At 48.3% G+C, this 25,356-nt stretch overlaps 1 protein-coding gene and 1 long non-coding RNA gene across 2 annotated transcripts in view; both read left to right on the top strand.

The window, feature by feature from the left end:
• The window catches only part of SENP1 (SUMO specific peptidase 1), a 63,736-nt gene extending 54,543 nt beyond the window's left edge, over positions 1-9,193 (top strand). The window contains exons 20-22 of the transcript XR_006600690.1: positions 1,563-1,690; positions 2,184-4,583; positions 7,114-9,193. The gene's annotated coding sequence lies outside the window, so the exon portion shown is untranslated. The remainder of the gene's footprint in view (positions 1-1,562; positions 1,691-2,183; positions 4,584-7,113) is intronic.
• Positions 9,194-15,338: 6,145 nt separating this feature from the next.
• On the top strand, positions 15,339-22,908 carry LOC123386590. Its single transcript, XR_006600699.1, has 3 exons — positions 15,339-18,412; positions 18,716-18,780; positions 20,150-22,908. It is a non-coding gene; the product is annotated as an uncharacterized LOC123386590 (long non-coding RNA).
• Positions 22,909-25,356: the final 2,448 nt, after the last annotated feature.

The following is a 25,356-nucleotide window of genomic DNA, read 5'->3' as shown; positions in this document are numbered from 1 at the left end:
GTGAATGATTTGGTGCCTTTTCTTCAAGCCAGGAGTGCGAGCTGCTTCTCTGGTTGGCCAGGGAGGAATGGGGGTAATTGCATTAAACACTGACTCAGAAAGACAGCATTTTGAGGATCAGAGAATGAGGGCTGCCTATGGCAGCCTGCAGTGGGGCTGCACCTCTTTTGTGGTTCCAAACAGGTCATCTTTGGTCCAACACCTAAAGCCCCACTCGGCCCTTGCACATCTTCCTTGGCAGGTTAGCCTACCCTTGTGGGGCCATAGTCTCTGTCCCAAGGGGCTAATCAAAGTGTTTTTTTTCTAACCACACATCTTTCTGGTTTTCTCCATCTTTTTTATTTCCAGTGATGTACATCCCTTGTAGATTGAGACTGTGAGTCCCTGTCTTTCTGCCTTGCCCTTTAAATGGACCATTTTACGTGCTGCCTGTCTGTGTCTTGTCTGTTAGCCAGAGCTAAGTTCCTGGAGGGCGTTTGCCTCATCTGATACTCTGGGGAACCCCTTACACTGGGTCTTTAATAAGCATGTGTTTAAAGCACTGGACTCGGGAGCCCTGGAGGGTGGTGTGAAGATTTGGTTTGACCAAGGAAATAAAAGCCACCTGTCCTCAAAGGCCATAGAGTCTAACTAGTTTGGAGGCTAGGCAGACACCAAACAGTGGACCTCATCAAGAAGGCCAACTTGTAGGCACACGGTCCACTTTGAAGCTGGCTGTGGATGATGGAAGGACAGAGGTGGAGATAAGTCAGGGATGGTGTTGCATTTATCTACTTACATGTGACTCTCCCTACTTCTTAAAGGTTGATTTATTTAAAATAAATTCTGTGGATTTTGCTTTCTTGCTTTGACTGGAAACTCCCTGGTAAAAAAGGACTTGGTGGTGTTTGTCTCTCTAAGACTGTCTCTCTGTCTCTTTGACTGTTTATTCTGTCTCTGTGTCTGTGTCTCCTGATCCAAGTGGGACCAGTGATTGGATCCTCAATGTGGTCTGGATTCCTGAGTCCACCCCTTAACCAGGAGTCTGAATACTGTTCATTCATTCATTTCATTCCACATACCTGGAATTGAAGCCTGGAACGCAAATAACATGCAAATCCGTGGCTCTCCGGCACTTTTTAAAACCAGACCTGTCTGTGGAGCTGGCCAGAGAGCCCTCCTGAGCCAAACACACCAGTCAGGACTTCCAACCCACTCTGCTAACAGCATCCCTTGTCTCCTTTCCCCTCTCCTGCACCCCTTCTTCCTCACAATCTAAAAGAAGTGCTCTACCTGTAACGTTCACACTCCAGAGAATAAAACATAAGGAAGCACCAGCTTCTGAAAAATCTTCCACTATATTGATAAAATGGTTTTATCTGTGTGAGTTAGAATGAGTCTCTTATAGCCTCTAGGATATTCTTGAATTCTGATATTTTTCTAGGCATGGTTAAGATTTTTTGGCCATTTGAAAATGGTTGGAGCAAGGAGGGAAGCCTTCAAGCCATTCTTACTTTCTGATTCCTGAATGTGGTTAAAGGTAGCTGATAATTGCCTGGATCTGCATGTCCATCACCAAACAGGGAGAAGACTCCTACAAAGTGGAACCTGGATCAGATCATGAGTCAAAGTCAACCTCTGTCCCCAGCTGCTCCTGGGATGCCTGGCGTGGCCTTGCACTGCAGAAAGTTACAAAGGGCCTGGGGAGAAGGTGGGGAGGCTTGTTCTGTTCCTTAAGGAATTCATGTTCCAGACACTCTTCTGAACTCCAGGGAAACTGTTTTGCTTCCTTGTGTACCTGTGTCCCATTTCCCATCAGCCTGTCACCGGTCAGTGATCTCTGCCTACCATGGCCTACGAGGCCCTACGCTGTGGGCCCACCACCCCTCCAACAGCCTCCCCCACCCCTCAGCTCAGGCTCACTGGTCTCGGCCACACAGGCCTCCTTGGTGTTTAACAAACCAAACTTGCTTCCACCTCACAGAGGTTCTACTTCCTGCTTCCTGTGTCTGGAGGGCTTTTCCCCAGATAGACTCCCTTGCTTCCTACAGGCTCTGGTGCACTGTCAACCCCACACCTCAATTCTCACACTCCCTGGCTCCATTACTTTCATTCCTTCTCCATAGCATTTCCGATATGACTCTATTATTTACTCATTTGTTCTGTCTGTCCCTCACTAAAATCCTATTCATTCTGTGTCCCAGGTGCCTCAAACAGTGGAAGGAGAGGATTGTTGAAGGAGTGAAGGAATTACTCAGCGTCCCTTCCATTTTGACAGCCTCTTCTCCAAACCTTGGGTCTGGTTTACTGTAAAAGCCGGGGTCTCTGGCTTCAAATGCATTATCCACCTAGCAGAACTATCTCCTTCCAATAACATTAACAGTAAGAATAAGCATTTATTGAGGCCTTTTGTGCCAAACACTTTATATACATTACCTCATTTAATCCTGACAAGTGCATGACATAGGTGCTGTTACTATCCCTATTTCTCAGATGAGAAACCACAGAGCGTAGGGGTTGGCTAAGTTAGCCCAAAGTCTCAGAGTGACAGTGATAGGAAGAGGGACTCCAAGCCAAGAACATATGTCCCCAAATCCCTTAGAAAGCCCCATGAGGTGCTGCTTCCACACAGCCAGCACTGTTGCATCTTAACAGGGCAAGCACCTGACGTGGACATCATGGGAGCTCTATCAATGTGAAACCAAAGAAGAAAACTTTGGTGAGGTCTGCAAAGGCTAACCCTCCCTCTTTTGTCTCCTGAGAGGGATTGAGGTCCTTGTCTCTTCACCTTAGATTGGAGGGTCAAGCGGCATGGTGGGGTCCCTCTGCCTTTGGGTTCATTTCCTCTCGGCTTCTCCAGAAAGAGGTACCGAGGAATTCCCTTCACGCCTCCTACCACAACCCGTTCTCCCACTGCCTTTCTTTTGCCTCCCACTCTCATCCCCAATTCTGGGTTGCCCACATTAGCACGTTTTCCTTTGAGGCCTCTGGTCCTAACCTAGAAGGGGGAAGGGCTGAAGATAGGAGGGTGATGGGGAGGGAGACACCAAGCAGGTGGAGCTCATCCCCACAGGGGCCCAGGAATCAAGGGTGTGTGCATGGGGACATCTGGAGACATTTCTGGTGTTCCACAGTGTTCCATTTTGTCTTTTCGCTTGTTTCTGTGTTTCATGCTCTGTCCCCTCCGTATGGAGTTTCCTCAGCCATTCCAACTGGTTTGAGAATCTCAGGAATGTGTAGCCCTGTGCCCTCCTGCTCCCCACCCCCACCTCCATACACAGAGCCCCTGTAGAGGTGGAACTTAGTTCAAGCTAGAGGCCGGCCGAGTGGGGGAGGGTCCTCCTCTTTTACTGGAGAAGAAAGACAACACACCCTTCCTCCCACCCTCTCTCTGATTTCTTCCCCAAAATCAGTCTGCCACTTGCAGCTCCCTCTCACACAGACTGGCCTTTCCCACCCTCACCCCTCACTGGGGGCCTCTGTTGATGGTAATTACTCCTAATTGTTTTCTCTTGGCTCACGAGGCCTTCCTTGCCTGCCCTGAGCCAACAGTTCTGTGTCTGCTCAGAAAATGGGCTCAACTCAGACCAGAGGCAAACCTCTTTGGGTCTCAAAACCCAGACTTTAGATCTAATACAGAGGGCAGTTTTGACCATGGGTGAGCTGTAAGGAAGGCTGCTGCTTGGACTCAAGGCAGATTGCAGCAAGAAATACTGATCAGACTTCAGGAGCACATTCCAGCAGCAAGGCTCCTGGAGAAGCTCTAAGCATTTTCTTCCATGAGGATCTTAGTAGCAGAGAGCTTGGGCCTGGCCTGGGGGACTGGACTCCTGAATGGGGTCTCTGAGCCCTGCAGCTGAGGCCTTGGTGGTATGGAGCTGCCTATCTTACCGTCCAAGGCCTTTCTCCACCGGAAGACCAGCCTCCGGCCCCATACATCATCCTATGCCAGTGGGGTGAGCAGGCCTTTTGCCAGAGCTTGAGACGAGACCATCACAGTCACACATATGTAAGCATGGAGGCTTTGTATTGCTCCCTCCTGGTGCCCCCAGCGTCTGGATCAATACTATGGTAACTGGTGTAGGGAGGAAGATGAGGGTGAGAGAGGGGGACTGGGGATGGTGGGGGTAGACATGCACACATTGTCCCTTTTTCCCTCTGCAGGGCTGCTGACCCTGATTCATTCTACCTCCAGAGGAAGATCCTTAGTGATCCAGGGCTCTTTACAATCCTATATAGCCCTTGGAAAATTATTTTGGGGTGTTAGCCAGAGAGAAGAGAGGACATAGAAGTGTTTAATTAATTAATTAATTCAAAAATAACTAAGTGCCTACTCTATGCCAGATCCCTGTGTTAGGTGCTGGAAATGTCCTCAGTCTCCCAGTCCAAGCACATAACACTTTGCTCTGGTCCCAGCCTAAAACATTTTGTCCCCAGGCCCTGTTCCTGGCACCACCACCATCAGCCTGAGCCTCCTCTCTCTGGTGCATTCCACGCCTCCCTGACTCACTGCTACTTTGTTCAGCTGCAGAGCACATTTTCTAGTGAGCAGAGAAGCCTCTGCAAGAAGGGGCCTGAGGAATAGACATGAGGATGGAGAAAAGGTCAGTTTCACTCAACCCCAGACCTCCAGGGGCATCTCAAAGACCTGCTATAAAGGGTCTGAGCTCAGAGATTTCCTTTAGATTCTGGAGTAAGATGGCTACACCGTCTAGACCTGGGTCTCTCCTTACTTCTTTCCCATGATTGGACCAAGGAATCAAATTAGGTTTGTTACTTTTTTAAAGTAAACTCTGTGTCCAATGTGGAGCTTGAATTCACAACCCCAAGATCAAGAGTCACATGCTCTACTCACTGAGCCAGCCAGGCACCCCAAATTAGGTTTTTATCAGAATGTCTACTTGGATCTGAGAGTGTCTTTTTATTCATCCATCCATCCATCTACCCATCCACTTATCTATCTTCTGTTCATTCAACCATTCACTCATCTATTTTTTTAGGACCTACCCTGTGACAGGAACTGGGAAGAGAGGGATGAATATGGTATGGTTGTTGGTCTATTCTTTGGTCCCCAGGGTATCCCTCTCAGTCTCAGCTACTGCCTCAGAAGCTAGATCTCTCTTCTCCCCTCACATGGGGGGCCAGACTCCAGCTGAGGAGGTCTCACAATAGGTAACTAGGAGTCCTGAACCAGTGGCCACTGGTAATCGGGGCCAGTCAGGGGAGTGGGGGCCAGGCTAGTGGTTGGAGGAATGAGGAGGCACTTGGCCAGGCCACTGAGCCCATCACTGTGGTTTGGCTCCTTTGGTGAAAAAATAGCCAGTTTGGACAAGTGTCTGCCTGTGTCCTGAGCTCTGGGTTGCTCCCAGACAGGAGTCGCTCCATTAAACAAACCACAGCCAAGGGCAACAGGGGCCCAGAGAGGACTAGAAGGGGGAGTGGGAACATGGGGCTCAGGACAGGACTTGAGCCAAGCCTGTCCATCCCAGGCACAATGGTGCAAGTGAGGCCTGCTTGGTGGGTTGGAGGTATGCATGTGCATCATGAGAGCTGCAGGTGAGTCTGGAGAGAGAAGCCAAACCCAGACTCACAAAGAGAAGACAGCTACAAAGGTAAATAGGGTCAGCAATCTAGAATCTGTTTTAGGACAAGAGTTGAAGATTCTTCACCCCAAAGCACCCAGATAGGTACAGAAGGTTATGACGGCACCAGAGGGTGTGTGTGGTGTGTATACTCTAGTCACATATGAGTTTGGGTCTTTATTATTTTTTCTATGTCTTCCACTTCATTCTAAAATCAGAAGGACTCTGAGTGGTTTCGGCTTCTCTGGGCCTCTCCTCCCCTTCCCACGTGTGGCTGAGGGCGAGTTAATGGGACCTGTACACACAGAGGCTCACACAGCCTTGAAGACAGAGGCCCATTCATACCAGGACACTGCGGCACCTCTCTCCCAGGCTGGCCTGCGGTCCTGCTCCTGTGGTACCAACACGCACAAGTGAGAGACGTGCGCCTTTGCACATGCAACCTTGCTCTCAAGCACGCACATACAAAGCCACACTCAGGCTCTGTTAACCCTTCACTTCCATGTGCAGGGCCTCTGGGCTCTTAGTATGGGATCTGGCTTTGCCTTTCTCAATCCCTTTACGCAGCCCAAGTCCCATCTGAGTTCATCCTTGAACAACCTCGTCAGGATCGCAGGGAATCCACCATGGGCTTGCAAAGCCTCCCAGTGCCCAAGACGGGGAGTGAACACAATCTCAATCAGGGACAAGATGGAGGCATTTCCCTCAAAATCAAGGACTATTACAGTCTGGGTTCAAATTACTGCAAGCTGTGGGGCCTCAGACAAATTATTTAACCCCTCTGGGCGTCAGTTTCTGAACTGATATGAGTACAGGAAAACTTGAGGTCCACAGATAAGCCTACTAAAATTATATGCAAAACATGTAGAATTCTACATTTTGCTAGAAAGAGGCTTCAGAAGTTTAGCCAGCTTCTCATAAATCCCTTGAACACCTCAAAGCTTAAGAACCAGTAAACTTATTTTATCTTATTTTACTTCATTTTATTAATTTTTTCATCATGACACGTATACTCTTAATCCCCATCCCCTATTTCACCCATCCCCTCACCAACGTCTCCTCTGGTAACCATCAGTTTGTTCTCTATAGTTAAGAGTCCGTTTCTTGGTTTGTCTCTCTCTCTTTTGTTTCTTTGCTCGTTTGTTTTGTTTCTTAAATTCCACATATGAGTGAAATCATATGGAATTTGTCTTTCTCTGACTTATTTCACTCTCTAGCTCTATCCATATTGTTGCAAACAGCAAGATTTGAAAAAAGATTTCATTCTTTTTGATGGCTGAGTGATATTCCATTAGGTATGTATGTATACACACACACACATACACATGTACACATATACACATACATTTCTTTATCCATTCATCAGTCAGTGGACACTTGGCCTGCTTCCATAGTTTGGCTATTGTAAATAATGCTGCAATAAACATAGGGGTGCTTTGAATTAGCCTTTTTGTTATTTTGGGGATAAATACCCGGTAGTGTGATTAATGGATCAATTATAGGGCAGTTCTTTTTTTAATTTTTTGAGAAACTTCCATACTATTTTCCACAGTGACTGCACTAGTTTGCATTCCCACCAACAGTGCAAGAGGAACCAGTGAACTTGTGGAACTTTCCAGAACTCTATAGGAGTTGAGTGCTTGTAAGTGATACAAACATGGCCATTGAAAATCCACTCAATCATCTAAGGTCAGTGTCAAACCCACCCTGTACTACTTAGTGCCTGAAGTTTTCTCACATGACTCCCACTCCTATACCCCCAGCTTGGGGAACTGCACACCTTATATCTATGAAGAGCCCAGGTCAGGCTCAACTGAGGGTCTCCCATCTGATGGACTTGGGATGGGGTCACACTGGGGTCACACTGGAGGGTCAAGCCCAGCAGGGTTTAGGAGGAAAGAAAGAATGGTGATAGATATTAGAAATAATAATCATGATTCTGATGTGTATTGAGTGCTTAACATGTGCTAAGCATTGTGTAACCAACCAATGAAGTGAATAATATCATTATTCCCATTTTATAGATGAGGAAATGAGTTCAGTCAAAATTGTCAATTGCTCAGGATCCCTCCACCAGTAAGTGGTAGAAGCTAACACTGACAGCAAGTCCGTTTGACTCCAAAGTCTTTTAAAAAGAGAAGGAGCGAGAGGGCATTGAGGGGACAGCCCCATCCCTGGTGACATTTCAGGTGAATTGAGTTCCTCAGTGCAGCATTTGGGGCACAAAGCTGCATCAGAAATCTCCTCTGGGGAGAAAGGGCCAGAGCCAGCAGTCTGCCTGAGCCAGTCCTTGGGGGTATGAGGACAGCAAGCAGGCTGGGCTGAAGGCACTGGCTCTTGAGGGCTTTCACCAGGTCTCAAAGACCTCTTTGTTCAGTGCTCCGACTTCTACAAAGAACTCTCCAACCCAGAGTCCTCTGGAACCTTGGCCTGATCCACCAGCATACAAGGGTCTCCAGTCCCACTCACCCTCTGCCAGAGAACAGCTAGCCCCCATGAAGCCATGGGGTCTCTAAAAGGGTGGGTGGCTGAGGAACCAGGGCCAGACAGCTAGGGACAGGGAGTGGGCAGGAGGGACTAGGTCAGGGAGAATGAGAGTGGGGGGGCTGCCTGCTGGCTGCTCCCCAAACAAACACATTTTCTCCTTTTGAGGCAGAGAATCAAAGAGTTACCAGCTGTTTATTTTTACATTGCTTAAAAGAGTTTTGCAAATTCTTACCAATTGCTGTTGAAGAGCTCAGAATTTTCCCCCAACCACTTGATACAGTTCCCCAACCTCTTTCCACAATCCTTCCCATTGCCCCCTCAGCCTCTGCTATATCAAAATGAGCAGGGTAAGGGGCATCTGGCTGGCTTAGAAGGTCGAGTATGTACGCTTTGATCTCGGGGTCATGAGCTGAAGCTTCACGTTGGGCATAGAGCTAATTATAAAAAAGAAAAAAATACAAGAACAGGAAAAGTAGGAAAATATGACAGTTGAACTCTTAATGGATGTCCTTGCACTTAATTCCAGCCCCTCATTCCCAGACTGGAGTCTAGAAGGAACTAGAGAACACAGGAAGGAACCCTAGTCCCAAGGAGCTCTGGAGGATGCCATGGATCCCCTAGGGAGGGGGAGCAAGGAATCTCCAACTCCTTTCCTAGCCCCGCTGCTGGACCCTCCTAACACCCTCCTCTGCCATCCTTGTCACTCTTTTTGCCTTGGCCCTTCTGGATTTGGGCTCCACCTCCTTCCTGAGGGTGAGGATGGTGGTCTTTGTTGCATTTCCCCAACCCCAGAAGAATATGACTTATAGCTCTACCAGAGCCTCATTTCTGTGACTTTGTTTCCTTGTCCTCCTTTGCAAGGGACAGTATGAGGCTGTTCTCAGAGAGCTTTCGTTTCTCCCCACTCATGGAACACTTCCTGCAGGTGCCCTGGTCTCTGCTTGCAGTCACTTCCTGCTCCAGCACAGGCATCTTCCCAGCCTGATAGCCTGGCCCAACTTCACAGCCAATTCCAGAGACTTCCTGTCTTTGCAGAGCAGTGTGACCTAGGGGCCTCAGGGACTGAGATGGTTCAAATGCGGGCTAGAAACTACTTAGGACACCAGTAGGGAGTGGGGACACCAAATAAAAAATTAATCACTTAATTTCCAATATTTGACTTATTTTAAAGTCTAGAAGTAATCATCATGATAAAAGTCACAACTTTGTTGGACTTCTTTACATTTACTTTACCGTTAGAATTGCTTCTATTTTGAATACCAATCCTTTCAAAGCCGGCACTTGTAATGGTTTTAATCTAGCTCCAAGAGCTCTGTGTTGTCTCTAAGCAAGAGAAAAAAAGCATCCTGGAAAAGTCAGCCCTCTGTGTCCCCAAAAAGGGGGGTGGAGGGATGGTGGGGTACCACAGAAAAAGGGCAGAGGATTGTGGCCGAGGGCCTTAGGTTCAACCCCAGAACCATCATTTGCTACTTGAGGCTTACCCTCTCTGACTTCCATTTTCTCCTGTCTAGATGGGCATAAAGTTATCCCACTGTCTACTTCAGGGTATTATAATGAAGGTCAGATGGGATTGCAGATGTCAGAGCACATTGAATATAGTCACAATATCAACATTAATCATCATTAGAGCAAAGAGTGGAGGTAAGATCCTGGAGAGACACCCCAAAGCTTTATAGTGGCATTTTGCCCACCTCTTGGCCTCTAAGCCAGCCCAAAGATATCCAGGGAAGGAGACCCCAGGCCTCCTCTCTAATTCTGGCCTCACAACTTTGTGAGAATGGTCTCTGTATTGCTGATAAGCACCTTTTGGTTACCTGAACAACATGTACATTGAACAACAGTGGTTTACGTTTAACCAAGGCCCATTTCCAAAAGGCCTCCTTTGCTAATGACAAACAGGTCTCTCCAGTCTCCAGGGGAAGTGAACCCATTTGAGGGATCCCTGACCAGGTAGGGCTTCATGGTCCCTGTGCTGTTGACAGGGACTGTCACATCCAGGTTCGCTGTCTTCCTCCTGGCCAGGGCAGAATGTGGCCTTGTGTGCAGTTTCTATCCCGGCAGGCGCACAGGCACAACCCACCGGTTGAAACTCGGCCCTCCCTGGACAGCCCTCAAGCACTGCATTTTTTTTCAGTTGCTCTCACCAACCCCACAAATGAAATTATCTTCCCTGCTTGTGCCCTTTGGCTGTTTCTGTTTCAGGGAACCGTGGGCTCAATAAGCTCCACTGTTCTACCCAGCTGGCCAAACAGCCTCGTCTCTGTTTTCCTGGCCAGACCCTGGGGCCTGGAGTCCTGCCTCCGGGAATTCCAGAATTCGAGAATGTTAGAGCTGGAAGAAACCTCAGCCCTCACCCAGTCCTGCCCTAACCGCTGTACAGATGGGGAAACTGAGGCCCAGGGAGGGAAAGGCTTTAGGAGCTCAGAGCCTCAGCATTTCCTGTCAGCCTAGCTCATGCAGGCAGCAGCCATAGCCACCATCCCTGGCCTGCTGGCCTGCCTGCCATGGAGAGCTCAGACTCTCCCAGGTAGCCCGCCCCATTGCTGGAACAATAGGAATGTTCTTCCTAATGTCGGGCTAAAATTGGCCTCCTACCTCCGTTTAACACTCACCTATCTGTGCAATCTCCATGGAGATACGACTAACCTGGACAGAACAACTGGAAGTCAATTCACCATCAAAGGGAATGGAATAGACTGTTGGGGACCATTCTTGGGCAGCCCCTGCCTACAGGACTGGAGAGAAGGCCCAGCGTCTGGATCAGAGGGACCCGGGTTCAGTTTCGCTCTGTTGTTTCAGAGTTGTGTGATGATGGTGTGTTACTTAACCTGTTTAAGCTTCAGTCCCTTGTCTGTAAAAACAGGAATAATGGTAGCTGCCATCTCGAAAGGCTGCTGTGAGGATGCTGTGGGATGAAGTGGAGAGTGATTTGGCATGGAGCTGGTGTGTGGTCAGAATACAGCCGCTGTGGGTTTCATTGATGCTGTTGTAAGAGCACAGGCTCTAGATTCACATTGCCTTCATTTGAATCCCAGCTCCTTCACTTACTATGTAACTTACTTGACTTTGGACAAGTTACTTAACCTCTCTGGGCCACATATTCTGCATCAGTTTGGATATTTTTGGTTGTAAGTTACAAAAAAAAAAAGGAAGGAAGGAAGGGAGGGAGGAAAGAATCCAGCTCAATTTTCTTAATAATGGACTTTATTAATTCACATGAAACTCCTAAAGTCATGAGAGTTTCAGGAATAGTTTGATCAGGACTTCTGCTTATTCTCTATGATTCTTCTGGCTTTGCCTTCCTGATGTGTTGGTTCATCCTCAGTATGGTTCACCCATGATCCTAAGATGGCTGCAGACAATTCTAGGCCTCCCACCTGTACATATCACAGTCTAGCATAAAACGGAAAGAGAGGTCTTTTCTTCCATCATTAAGTTCTAGTCTACACTTCACTTGGATCAACCTGAAGGTGTTCCTCTGGCATGAGCTATGGGGTTACCCTGATTGGCTCAGATCTATTGGGGCCTACCCTCAGACCTGGGACTCAGGTCAACCCTGCCTAGCCTGCAAGTCTGCTACACAGTGTGGGTGGGATATGATGATGGCTGCATGGAGAGGCAACCACCATGCATTTGTAAGGACTAAATGCAATAATGCAAGCAAAGCTTTTAGAGCAGTTGTCTGACACCCAGTAAGTGTTAACCGTTTGTCATTAACTATTAATGTTATTCATATCCTGAGCACATTCCATCAGTCACTTTTCAAAGGCACTGCTGAGGGCCAGTTTGGGGGACTGTTCCAGTTGTGTCACCAAGCCCTCTCCTTTCTGTTTTTGTTTTTGTTTTTTTAACATTTATTTATTTTTGAGAGAGGCAGAGATGGAGTGTGAGCAGGGGAGAGGCAAAGAGAGACAGAGACACAGAATCTGAAGCAGGCTCCTGGTTCTGAGCTGTCAGCACAGAACCCGATGCGCGGCTTGAACTCACAGACTGCGAGATCATGACCTGAGTCAAAGTCAGATGCTTCACCAACTGAGCCACCCAGGCTCCCCAAGCCCACTCCTTTCTACCTCACAGCAGCCATGTTGCTGCAGCCCTCCTCCCTGTTTCTTTCTCTCTTGGGCCCCTCCTCAGCCTCAAGCCGTTGGGAATGCTTTAGGCCCTGCAGTGCCGACAGCCTGCTCTTGATCATGGCTTCTATAACTCCCTAACCCTCTCCTAGCTCCAGGGTACAGCTGTGCTGCCCAGCTCTTTGTCTCGAAAGTAGGGTTTCCTTTATAGTCTCCCCACATCTTAATTTGTCCCTCCAAAAGTTGCTTTAAAGCATCCTGGACCCTAGCTCCATTCTCTCCTTTGATCTGTGTCATTCAAAAAACACCAGCTCCAAAATACAGGGGAAAGATAATACATCATCCTCTGCTGGCTCCATAAATTATCCCAGGAGAGATCAACTTTCTCCTCTGGACAAAAGTTTAAGGGTGTCCTTAGTGGCATGTGTTCTACCAACCTGAGTCTAGGCAGATTAAACCCAAGTCTTGGTGATGCAAAAATGCAGGAGATTTCTTACAGGAAAGAACTTCACATTCATGGTTAGTATTGGAATCTATTATTTTCAGATGACTGATGCTGTGAGCTTCTCTTTGACCTTTTTGCTACAGCAGAGAGAGCATGAGTGGTGCTGGTTACCAAGACTCTGGTCAACACTAGCCCCTTGTCAGAGCCTGGAGAAATGTGTCTGGATCCCTTCTTGTCTTACTGGTGCCATACAACTTAGTCCATTTGGTATCTTTCCATGGATCTGCCCAATGGCCCTGGGAGGTGGTGGTGGGGGGCTTATATAGTTTACAGGTAAGAGTGCCGGGCTGGATGACTTTACATAGTTTGTATAAGATCACCTAGCTAGGGGTGTCTGGGTGGCTCAGTCGGTGAAGCATCTGACTCTTGATTTTGGCTCAGGCCATGATCTCACGGTGGTGAGATAGAGCCCCGAGTTGGGCTCTGTGCTGGGCATGGAGCCTGCCTTGGATTCTCTCTCTCCTGCCCCTCCCCCCCTCAAAAAAAAAAAAAAATCACCCAGCTAAAAAGTGAGAGAACTGGGACTTGAATCCAGGCCTCCTGCCTCCTGAATGCAGTGCCAGTGTTCTCTTACTGCTGCAGATCCACATCTTGCCTTTGGACTGGTCCTTGGGAAAGAATACCTTGAGAAACTGGAGTCAGGCCTGTGTCTTCGTGCACACCCCAGCCTGAGCCAGAGCAGGGGCTGGCCAGTGCAAATGATCAGGGAAGGGCCCTAGAGCCAGCTCTGACCCTGCCTGGCCTCTTCTCCCAGCAGGGGAACACAGTGGGGGATCCCAGGAATTAGACCAAATCCTTAGCTCCATCTGTAAACATGGCTGCAGTCTCTTTCAGATTCCTTGAGCTCCATTCACATCTTACTGGGTGAATCTCTCTTTGTTTTTGGCTTCAGTCTCCTCCCTATGTCTCTCCTCTCCATTGGACTTTGATTTTCCTCTCTCCTGGCCTGTCAGTCTCTTGATATCCAGTGTATCTTGGTTGGCCTTTATCTCTTGTTGATGTCACCTTTCTTCCTCTCCCTCAGTTCCTCCTCCTGAACTTCTGGGTCAAGCAGGCAAGGGGGGGCTCCAGGAGAGGGGCTGCTGAGCTGCCTCTCCTCCTTCTCTCTCCCCCACCAGTGCCCTCCCCTGGCAGCTGCCCTGCACACTTCTCTTGGGCCCTGGCTCCTCATCACCATATCCAGGTCTTCCTTGATGTGTGGGGCTGAGACAAGGCACAGGGAAGCCGTTAGAGCCACTTCTCTGGATACAAAAGCCTCTTTCTCCCCCTCAGAGATGAGGTTTCCAGGCAGGTTATTTTTATAGCAGGGCTCAGGCAGGATCCTTCAGAGAAAATAAACAAAGTCCCACACACCAGTCCTTCACACCCCTCAGTCCCTTCCCTGGAGAGGGGTCTGGGCTGGCTGTGCCCGCACAGGGACGCCCACCGCCTCAGAGGGGCTACAGGGGCTGCTGCCTGGCTGGGAGAGGCTGGGAGGTCCAGCTGGGGAAGGAGCACTTGGGAGGGAGACAGACAAATGTCCTCTGCAGCTGGCCCCAAGGGATCCGGGAGGAGAGGGCTGAACTCCTGGGGACCCCATCTCACAATGTGGGAAGGGGTCTCCGTTCCATTTCTGCAGGGGAGAATTAAATTCAAATTCAGATTTAACCCAAATTTTCTAAATGCCTACCAGGCACCGTGCTTGGAAGTTTCAAACACATTTCTCTTATTCCTCATGGTGGAATCCAGTAGAATTCAGATGGACAAATTGCCATTTTGTACCCAGTGCTATATGCCCTGTTTTAGGTGCTTGAAAGACAAGAATAAACGAGACACGTAGGGGGATGTTCTCATAGAGCTTTCCAACTGGTGGGGGTCTAGATTCCTCAGTACAAAAACGTGAGGTAGGTAGTATTATACTCATTTTGCAGGTGAGAAAACTGAGGCTCAGTGAGATGAATGACTCATCCAGGGGAAGCTTGGGCCTCAGAAGTCAAGGGCATCAGGGATCAGCAATCTCTTGGGGACAGGTTTCAGCTAAGAGGCTGTAAAGGACAAAAAGCCTGAGCAGGGATAAGGGAACAAGGGACGAATCCACATCCAGCCTTCCTGGGGTCCCCGGCCCCCATCATTCCAGATCTAGGGTAGGGCACATGAGGTTCCTAATCCTTGGAGGTAGGCAGGCAGGCAGTGATGCCTCGTCTAACAGAGCCCCAGAAAGGAAGGCCTTTCATAACTAGATTCCCTGGAGTCCCCTCAAAGCTCCTTTATGAGGCAGCCTCAGGTTGAAAGGACTTCATAAATCATGTGCATTCCCCGTTTGGCGACAAAAATACCCAGCCCCTGCACGTCCCTGCCCAGCAGAGGCAAACAGAACTCACTGAAGCAAAGTGCGAGTCCACACAGGCAGCCACTGTCCTCGCCTCCCTCAACAGAGTCTGTCCCAGGACTCAGGCCCCTCTCCCTCTCTGGACACAGAATTCCAGATACCAACCATTCACACTAATTACCCTTCAGGAGGAGTGAGCTTCCTTCCACGTGCTTCCTCAGCCCCACTGTTCCTTCAGCCTTTTCATGACTAATAGTGGAATGAAGGAATGTGTTCAGAAGTTCCAAGTATCAGTAGGTAGAGTTCTAGAGCGTTCTTGAAGAGCCAGTGGAGGCCCAAATAACACGTTCTGGTATCTATACTTCGTCGTCTTTAAAATGGAGCTAATAATCCTTGTGTTGTTGTCTTACCAAGAGCTTATACGCAGGCAGTGTTTAGCACGGTGCCCGCCACATGGTGAGTGCTCACGGAGTCCGAGCCACTGTTGGCCCTCCTCCCCGGTAAAAGGCTAAGTATTCACTCATTCATTCAGTTTATTGAGTGCCTGTATGTGCTGGGCACTGGGGGCTCAGGGTCTCCTGACACCCAGCCTCCAGCCTCCGGGGGTTCACAGAGTGGAGGCTGTTCAGACCTTACCCTCGGGACTCCCAGGATCAGGCAGGGCCGAGTATGGGGCATCCCCTTTAAAGTCCACCGGTTTACTTCCCACCGCTTTCCCTGGTTGCAGTTTGTTGTTTTCATTCTGCTAGGGGCTGACCTCAGCATGGTTTAATGGCCTCGCCTCCTGTGGCCCCTCTCAACTGACACCTGGAATGCCACTCTGCGCCGCCTGGGCCTCGCTGTCGCTGCTAATGAGGTTTCCTAACAAAGCCCTGCCTTGCTGGAGTCTGCTCAGAGGGACTTCTGGACTGCAGCCTGGGGACCCGGGCTCTGTGGGAGGAAGGGGATGTGGCGAGGGGGGAGGGCCGAGGGAACACACATTTCTTTCAGAGAAGGCCGAGGACCGGGTGGGGGAGGGAAGGCCCGCAGCTCCTCTAGGCCTGTGGCCACTGGCCGGTCACTGGGGCACTGATGCTAAACCCCAGGCTCTGGGGCCGTCTCTGTAGTCAACCAGAGCAAGGGCTGAAGGGGACAGGACCAGGGGTAGGGCCTGGGCCTCCGGGGCCACACCTAGCACAGTGCCCTGCACAAGGGGGCCCTGGCTCAGTGTGTGCTGGTGGCCTCTCTCTAGTCTGCAAGATGGCCTTGTGTGTGCCCAGCCGTTGTCCCCTCTGTCCCCTCCCATCTGCCCCGGGGAAGCTTCATGTGCCACCGCTGCCAGTCTTGGCTGCCCCTGGGAAGATTCTAGCGTGAGGCCAAACTTGAAGGAAGAAGAGGTAGCTCCACAATGAGCCCTCAAGACCAAAGAGGACTCACCCAGAGAAGAGAAGGCGGTGAGATGGTCCAGGAATAGATGCGTTTCAAGGCTGCAGAGGATCTTCAGACCTGGGAGAGGGAACACTGCTCTCGGGCTCCGCGGAGCCTCTGATCAAGAGAAGTATGTAGAAAACACATCACAGGACATCCACAATCAGTCGACAAATATCTATCAAACACCTACTCCCTGTAAATGACTGCCAAAAGGCTGCTCTTGGTCAGAACTCAACTCCAAGTTCAAGGAAGGGCAGCCACCGCAGGGTACTTATTGCTGCTGTGTATCTGGTGCTGTGCCAAGGGCAGCATCTCATTCAGCTTTCCCAAAAACCTGGGAGGAGGGAGATGTTGCTGTCATCACCCGTCATTACAGATGAAACAACTGAGGACCAGAGAGGGCAAGTAATTGGCTCAAGGACACACAGCTGGTAAGCAATAGTGCTAGAGTCACAACTCCAAGCCTGGCCCTGAGCGTTGTGCTAGACCATCAGTCTGCCTGTTGGGAGGAGGAGATTCAGAGGCCTGGGAGGAAGTTGACGAAGCATAGGACAGGTTGGAGGTGAGTGGACAATGTACATTGGCAGAGCAGCTGGAGCAGAGGGATCGCCAAAGTGGGGACACCAGATTTCCAGGAAGTGAGTACATGGGCCTGTGGCATAAACGGAAAGATGGATTGAGAAGGGCCTGAAGTGCCAGGCTGAAGAGTTGGCCTCTATCCCGTAGGTAATGGGGAGTTATGGAGGGCTCTTGAGTAGTTTGAATTATGGGAGTAGTATTTGAGGATAGCGAGGCCGGCCAGGTGCAGACCTGTATGGGACGGACGGAACTGCATTCGAGGGAGCTGTGACATGTCCCTGGAGCTATATACAGCCCCTCTCCCTGGCCAGTTCAGGGCAGGACCATCCTGCTGAGATCAAAACCGTGTCTGTCAGACCGCCATGTCCAGGAAACTTCAGATGAGGGCTGAGAGCAAGTGTGCAGCATTCCCAGAACTATTTGTCAGATCTGAGGACCACCTAGACTTATTATTCATTTAATAGCTTCCTTAAATCAACTCTCTCACTCTCTTTTGCTTTACTCAAGGCTACTTGAACTGAAAACTCTGTATCATGGGATTGACATTCTACCTCTCCCTCCAATCACATTGAAATAAATACATTTAAAAATAAATATGTAACTATTAAAATGAAAAATGTTTATCCAAGTTCCGTCTAAAGTCACCCCAGGGACCTCTGCACTTAGGAAATATCGCCTTGGTGACCCTCCCCTCGCTCCTTCCCCGGTTGAAATGACCTCACTCAAAGATTTCACATTTGGAAAAAGCAAGTCAGAAATCATTCAGAGCCAGGGGAGGGGAGGAGGTTGGGCACCAGGGGGCCTCTGCACACCAGTCCCAGTGGGGCGTGAGATGGAGGGGCTGGGGCAGCTGAGGGAGCTGCCTGGGGAGTGAATGAGGCCTTGTTTCCCGCAGTGGCAGTTAGGCGGTGTGCAGAGACCGGGCCGCAAATGTAAAGTTTCCAATAACTTTTGTGGATGGTTTTCCAATAAACATGTATGCCGTCTGTCTGGACCAGTAGATGTTCAGTCCCAGGTGCCTGGCGACGGGGCTGGATGGGGGGCTGCTCTCTGCAACGTCAGGCCTCTGAATCCCTCCCACCGTGTCCCCCCTCCCCAACCCCGACTTGTCCCCTTGTTCTTTCTTTTCGCTGAGATTAGAATAGCTTGCATTTGCTGAGAGCTGAGTGTGAATTCTCTTCACATTTTATCTTAATCCCCACAATCGCTTTATAAGGTAGGTGTTAGCATCGTACCACTTTCGTAGGTCAGGAAACATGGCAGCACATCAGCCCAGGAGCCCTTTGGACCCAGGTCCGTGTGACCCCAAAGCCGTGGTCTCAGCCACCTGCACCCTATTTCCACTGCATCGCTCTTCCTCAGCCTCATCAGCGCACCGCCCTCCCTCTCCTCCTCTGCGTCTCTGGTCAGAGCCAGTCTCAGCCAGAAACAGCACGAGAGAAGCTCCTCTCACAACTGACACCACTCATGAATATAGAGGGCTGGTCTGCAGGTCAGTTGAGCTTTCTGACATGGGGTTGACCAATCTAATCTCAGAGACCTTTTTAGCCATTGAAAGTTATTTAATTTATTGGCTCTGGCTTCAGATGAACAGAATAAATAAACGTCAGCTGAAAAGGAAATGGTTTCTGTGGTCTTTCTCTGAATTTGGTCCATCAAAGCCAAGTTCTAACTCTGGTTGGAAGCATGCTCTCAAAAGCATCTTCCAATGGTGTCCTTTCTTTGTTTAGTTGACTTATCACAGGGCTATATGAATTGATAATATATCTTTTTCTTTTTTCTTTTTTTTTTGTAGATGCTCAATGGGCTTGTTGGGTCTATCCAAAGACAGAACATTATAGGAGAAGAAACTCTCAAGAAGTGAGTTTCTCAGATGTCAAGAGACAGAAATGGTGGCCTTGAAGCATTCCAGCTACAGCCCTAGCAAATACTCAAGGCATCGTAGCTTATAATGAATCAATCAGCATGTTGCATTAGCTCCGCTAGCACAGGCCAAACTGACTTCAATCCTCTATTTCTTGGGTCGAGCTTTTTGTAGGGTCCAGTTGATCTGTCAATGTATATAATCTTCACAAACTCCCAATGTGGAAGCAGTCGGCTGGTACTTTTAACCCATGAAAAAGAGTCTGATCCTCTGTGCAGAAAAAAGTCCATCAAGGATAGGGGTGCCTGGGTGTCTGAGTCAGTTAGGCGTCTGACTTTAGCTCAGGTCATGATCTTGTGGTCTGTGAGTTCAAGCCCCGCATCAGGCTCTGTGCTGATAGCTCAGAGCCTGGAAGCTGCTTTGGATTCTGTATCTCCCTCTCTCTGCCCTTCACTCCCTCACACTGTCTCTCTCTCTCTCTCAAAAATAAATAAACATTAAAAATTTAAAAAAAAAAAGAGTATATACACCTTTGAGGTGCCTGGGGGGCTCAGTTAAGTGTCTGACTCTTGATTTCAGCTCAGGTCATGATCTCACAGTTCATGGGTTTGAGCCCCACATCAGGCTGACAGCGTGGAGCCTACTTGGGATTCTCTCTCTGTGTCCCTCTCCTGTTCATGCTTGCTCTCTCTCTCTCTCTCTCTCTCTCAAATAAACTTAAAAAAAAGATTAAGAGATTTGCTATTTAAAAACAAAAAGATTAGTCACACCCTAGATCAGTCAGTGCATATATGTGTTGTCAAAATCTCAGAAATAGCAGAAGTAAAAACAATGAATCACCAAAGTAGTAATTAGTAGAAATTTACTGTGCACACCAAAAAGACAGTTTGAGAGCAGAGAATGATAGAATCAAACAGTGGAATAAGGCTCTGGGGTATATTGTTGTAAAGCAGCTTATATAGCAAGAAAGCAGGGACTGCTAATTCTTCACAGTGATTGGTTATAGTATTAGAATTTCTTCCTTTTCTTTCCTTTTCTTTTCTCTTTCTTCTTCTTCTTCTTCTTCTTCTTCTTCTTCTTCTTCTTCCAATATTAGAATCTTCTTAACTGACAGGGAATTGGTCAGTGGTTATCTCATATCAACCTTGGGAAACAGTTCTTTGCTTAGGATTTCCAGAGGCACAAGCAAGAAATAATCCAAGGCAGGTTAGTTCTGCAAAATAAGTTACATTCAGCTTTGTTGGTACAAGTAAATTGGTTTTGTCTGCTCAGGGAATTTTCAAGATTGGTCTCTATTTTTTTTTATTTTAACAGTGTGCACTCAACCCTGCCTTATGACCTCTCTTATTTTATGTTTGCATGCAGATTATAAGCTCCCTGAGGGCAGAGACCACAGACTGGGAAAGTCCTTCTCCTTCCAAGATGGAGCTTAAGACAGGCAGGGCCAGCAGATGAGGGGGGCAGCGCTCAGGCTCCCTGCATGCCATGTCCACACCTTAATGCTCTGATCCAGCATCTGACAGCGTTGCTGGGCTCCTGGGCTTGGAGCACCATGTTTCTTTTACTTTAACACAAGCAAGAGAGAGAGAAGACAAAAAGATAGGCAGCTAGGGGATCTCAATAGCTGCCCAGCCCAAGCACCAGCAGCCATTGGATGGGGAAGACCGACCAGGAGTGAAGCCTGAGAGTGGGTCTGGTTGCTCCCCTCGCCTCAGCTTGCTTCCTCTTTCAGAGGAAAGAAGTGCGGCCCTAGACTCTGAAGGGTGTCATCGTCACCGAAGGACAGAGGGCGCCTGTTCCAGCAGCCCCTTTGGGGCTGGCATTCCTCTTCAAGCCCCAGCACCTATGGTCATTTTTCTTTCTGATTTATGTTTCCTGTGGAAAGTCTGAAGAAAAACCGTGGAGCATCTTTTGAGTTTGCCTTTGGAAGGGAGAAAATATGCTCCTTCTCTGCTGGGCAAACATCACAAACATTGGTGCTTTCACAATTCAAACACAAGCTGGTTTTCAAAGCCTCCCCGCCTGGCGGCCCGTGGAGCTGTCGCTGTCAGAGGGAGGACGGGCTGCAGCCACCTGGGTTGGGGAGGTTTGCTTTGGGAGCGGAGCTTGGAATTTGTGAATTTTCTACTCCAAGCACATCCAAACGGTGCAGCCACAGTCCCCTTCTGCACAACCTCGTTCAGGCAACCGGGGCTCCATCTGCCTGGGCTGGGGTGGAGAGCCAAGGGCCTCGGATGACTCCCTGCCCCACCACCCCCCCAAGCCTGTGGCGGGGCAGGGGGAGGCTTAGCGGGAGGACAAAGATGAACAAAGATGCCCTCAGGGACTCTGGTCCTGCTCTCAGGATGATGCTGAGCACAGAGGGTGGAGGTGAGAGTGAAGGGGACACGCTTCTGCATCCACACATTTTTCACCCTCCCAAACATGAATCAGGGCAGAAGTTGTTCCTATAAAGAGGAATTGTGAGAGGCAGCTGCAGACTGTGGGCTGTCTGGCTCTTTCCATTAGTCTGTAACAAGGGTCTCCTTCCTTCCTCCAACCCTTCCTCCCTCTTTCCTCCCCCTCCTCCTTCCTTCTTTTCCTTCCTTCCTTCCTTCCTTCCTTCCTTCCTTCCTTCCTTCCCAAGAGAATAATATAATAACTGCCAAGTACCCATCAATAGCTTTAACAATTATCAACTCATGGCTAATCTTATTTCATCTGTAACTACACCTACCCCAGCCACTCCCTGAACTCCCACTGGAATGTTCTGAAGCAGATTCCAGGTATCACTTTATCCATAGATATCTGGACTTTTTTTTTTTTTTTTTTAAGTATTGAACTCTTAGGAACACCAAGGACCCACCCTCCTCTCCCACCACTTAGAAAAATGCTCCCCCCAGGCTTACCTATAAATATTGCAAATCACTGCAGGGGTCCAGGGAACCTCTGAGGCACATCTGAAGACCTTAAATTGAAAACCTCAGGTATATGGGATAATTTCTACCTCCAAAGGAGAACCTTCTTTTTGATAGCTTGGAACTATTAGCTGGTCCATCAAAGGAGATTTGCTCTCTTATGTTATTTGCAATATTTACTGAGTGCATGGACCAGAGCCGGGTTAGAAAAGGGGCCCAAAGCAGGGCAGCTGCCAGTGAGGCGCGTAGGGTCTGGTTGGGGAGGAGCTCTTGGGCTGAGAGAGCAGGAGCTGAGGGGGCACTCGGAGGGAGGGAGGGAGGGAGGGTGAGAGGGTGAGAGGGAGGAAGGTTCTGCATAATCTCTCCTGGGGATTTGTTTATTGGCCTGCATTAGTTTAGTCTTTTAGTGGCTGTTAATGTGTTTGTCTAGGGTCTGTTGTAATGTCTCTAAGATAAAGACCAGCTCAATTTACACTCCACCAGCAATTGCTGGGTTTGAGGCTCGAGGAGCCTGTGGGGGAAGTCACTCAGTGATCAAAGCCCTACTTCAAGGTGTCCCCAAGCTCCTAAACTTGGAAGGGAAGCCCCGTTTCCCCGAGAACATCGGCAGAGTGCACAGAAAAACAGGGGGTTCCCTCCGGGCCAGACAAATAGATTTTTAAAATGAGGAATAGAACTTCTTTGTTCTTTTTGTTTTTCTTTAGAGAGGAAGTGTGGGAGCAAAACCATTTTAGATGTGGGGAGGCTGTGGAGAAAGCCTAGAAGTTTTCTGATGTTATCCAATCCTTTGCTATTCCTCCACCCCTACCCCATCCCAGTCCAGTGTCCACAAGCCCAGGGACCTATAGTCAAGTCCAAGTGGCACAGAAGGAAAAAGAGAGGGCCTGGTGCTGGCGCACGGGTACCTAGGCCAATGAGGCACCAGAGGAAGAGCTGGGACAGGCACAAACAAACCTTGGAATTTATTACATAGAGAGGTGGCATTTCACCCAGTGAGGAGAGAAAGACTTCTCAATAAATATCCTGAGGAGACATTGGGGGAAAAAATAGAGTCAGATTCATACTTCACACCTTTAAAGGAACTGAGTTGCCTGTAGATATAAAGCTTAAATGTAAAAATCAAGGGTACCTGGGTGACTCAGTCAGTTGAATGACTGACTCTTGATTTCGATTCAGGTCATGATCTCAGGGTTATGAGATCGAGCCCCTCAAGCCCCGCACCAGGCTCCACGTGGAGCCCACTTAAGATTATCTCTCCTCCACTGCCCCTCCCCTGCTTGCGTGTGCGTGCTCTCTCTCAAAAAAAAAAAAATGTGGGGTGCCTGGGTGGCTCAGTTGGATGTGTCTGATTTCGGCTCAGGCCATGATCTCACAGTTTGTGGGTTCAAGCCCCATGTCAGGCTCTGTGCTGACAGCTCAGAGCCTGGAGCCTGCTTCGGATTCTATGTCTCCCCCTCTCTCTGCCCCTCCCCTGCTTGCACTCTGTCTCTCTCTCAAAAATAGATAAACGTTAAAAAAGTAAAAATCAAACTCTAAAAGAGAATTTTGAAATCTATGAATGAAACCAGAAATCATAAAATAATGATAAACTTGATGATAAAAATAAAAAGGTTTGCCTGGCAAACAAAATCACCACAGGCAAAGTCAAAAGACAAAATGTCAAACCACAAAGAAGTACTCGCTATTCTTACCCTGGACAAGGTCCAATGATCTGTACAAAGAGTGTGCACAAATCAGATACTACACAAAATACAAAACACAATAGAAAAGTGGGCTAAGTATATGAAAAAAAAAAAGAGCTCCTAGAAAATAAAAACAAAATAAAGCCCAGTCTTAATAAGAGAAATACAAATCAAAACCACACTCAGACACCATTCTTCACTTTTCAGATAGGAAAAGGCCTGAAGGGTTAGTCACCATACAGGTGGCTGTTGTGAGATTTCTCCTTAATAAACCATGGCAGGAGCGGCTGGAAAAGGTTTGGTCAAATGGGCACTCATACCCTGCTGAAGGGAATGGCATGTGCAATGTTGAAGGGAACTTAGCAATACCTGTCAGATCAGGTTCCATGTTCAGCACAGAGCCCAATGCAGGGCTTGATCCCACAACCCTGGGATTATGACCTGAACCAAAATCAAGAGTTAGACGTTCAACTGACTGAGCCACCCAGGCGCCCCTACCTGTCAAACTTTTTAACGCACATCAATTTTGACCCAGCAATTCTGCTTCTAGGAAATTATCCTACAGATAAATGTGTGTATGTGCAAAGTGACATATATACCAATATTACTGCAGCATTTCTTCAGCAAAAGACTGGAAAGAGCTCAAATGTCCATCAAAAGGGGACTTGTTAAACAGATTGTAGTATGCCATACAATGAAATAGTAAAGCATCATTAAAACAATGAGAACATATTTAATGGGTTGGTATGGAATCATCTCCAAGATACAAAAAAACCGAAGTCCTGTGTGAAGACCAGTATATGGAGTACGTTCCCATTTGCGCTAAGAGAGGGGAGGGATGACTTTTTACCATTTGTAACAGGAGTGGGAGATTTTATGCACAGATGTTTGGGTATGCTTGGAATATCTCTGGACAGGTACCTGAGGACAGGTCAAGTTGGTCCCCTCTGGAAGGGGAAGTAAGTGGCTGGGAGGAGACTTTACCTTCTATACCTTTGATATTTTGAATCATGAGAATGAATTACCTATTAAAAATAATATTAAAATTATGGGTTTTTTTCTTAAAAAAAAAAAGAATAATGATGCAAAAAAGGGAGAGAAGAAAAACTAAGTGTACTTTCCTTTCTTTGTAGCTGAAGCAAAGCTGACCCAACTTGGTTCCCAGCAAGGTGGCTTTCCTTTCTCCTTTTTGGGCTCTTCCAGCAGCCATGCTCACAGACACTTTAGGAAATGGGTTGTCTGTAACATCTCATCACCGAACCACACTTTCCATACTTTGGGGTTTTCAGGTATTCCCTTCGAGTGGGGCACAGCTGACCCTATAGGTAGGGTACATGAATCCCAAGCAGTACTGATTCTGGGCAGGGAACATGTACTCTTTCTGAGAAAACTATGTGCATTACATACCTCTACAATGCAGAACCCTGGAGGGAAAAAAAAAAGGCTTAACCCCAGCCAAAAAGTTAGGGGGAGAGAGAAAGAGAGATTGAGAGGGAAAGGGGAGAGCAGGAAAGGGAAGGAGAGAACAAAGAGAAGCAACTGGATGTCCATCAACATGGTGCCGCCATACCGAGCAATGCGCCACGCAGCCATTACACAGAAGAGGTGATCCTTGGTGCTCAGTTGTTGTTTATTGTTCATTCGCCATGTCCCACGGCTGTGCTCTAAGCCAGGAGCGTGGGGTGAGTAAAAGAACCACAGATGTGGTAAAGCTTGATCAAAGAAACAAAACTCTTGAAGAATGTCATCAGCCTGGGTTTGGAAAGAATGGAAGGGGCTTCCTCGCTTGGAAAGTAGTACAGGTGAGAGAGTTGGGCTGGGGAACTAGTCCACATCTTGAAATGTGTCCCCATATCTCTTATTATCTCACTGCAGTGACAATAGCTTGACACAACCATCAACAGCAATCCTGTATTTAGAGAATGATTTTGCAGCTTCTTGAACTTGTAAATATTGTTTCTCTGGTTGGACAATAACCTTATAAGGGTGTTAT

The sequence above is a fragment of the Felis catus genome, chromosome B4 (assembly GCF_018350175.1).
Source record: "Felis catus isolate Fca126 chromosome B4, F.catus_Fca126_mat1.0, whole genome shotgun sequence".
Taxonomy (NCBI): domain Eukaryota; kingdom Metazoa; phylum Chordata; class Mammalia; order Carnivora; family Felidae; genus Felis; species Felis catus.
The sequence above is the reverse complement of the archived record's forward strand: the minus strand, read 5'-3'. Positions and strand labels throughout refer to the sequence as shown.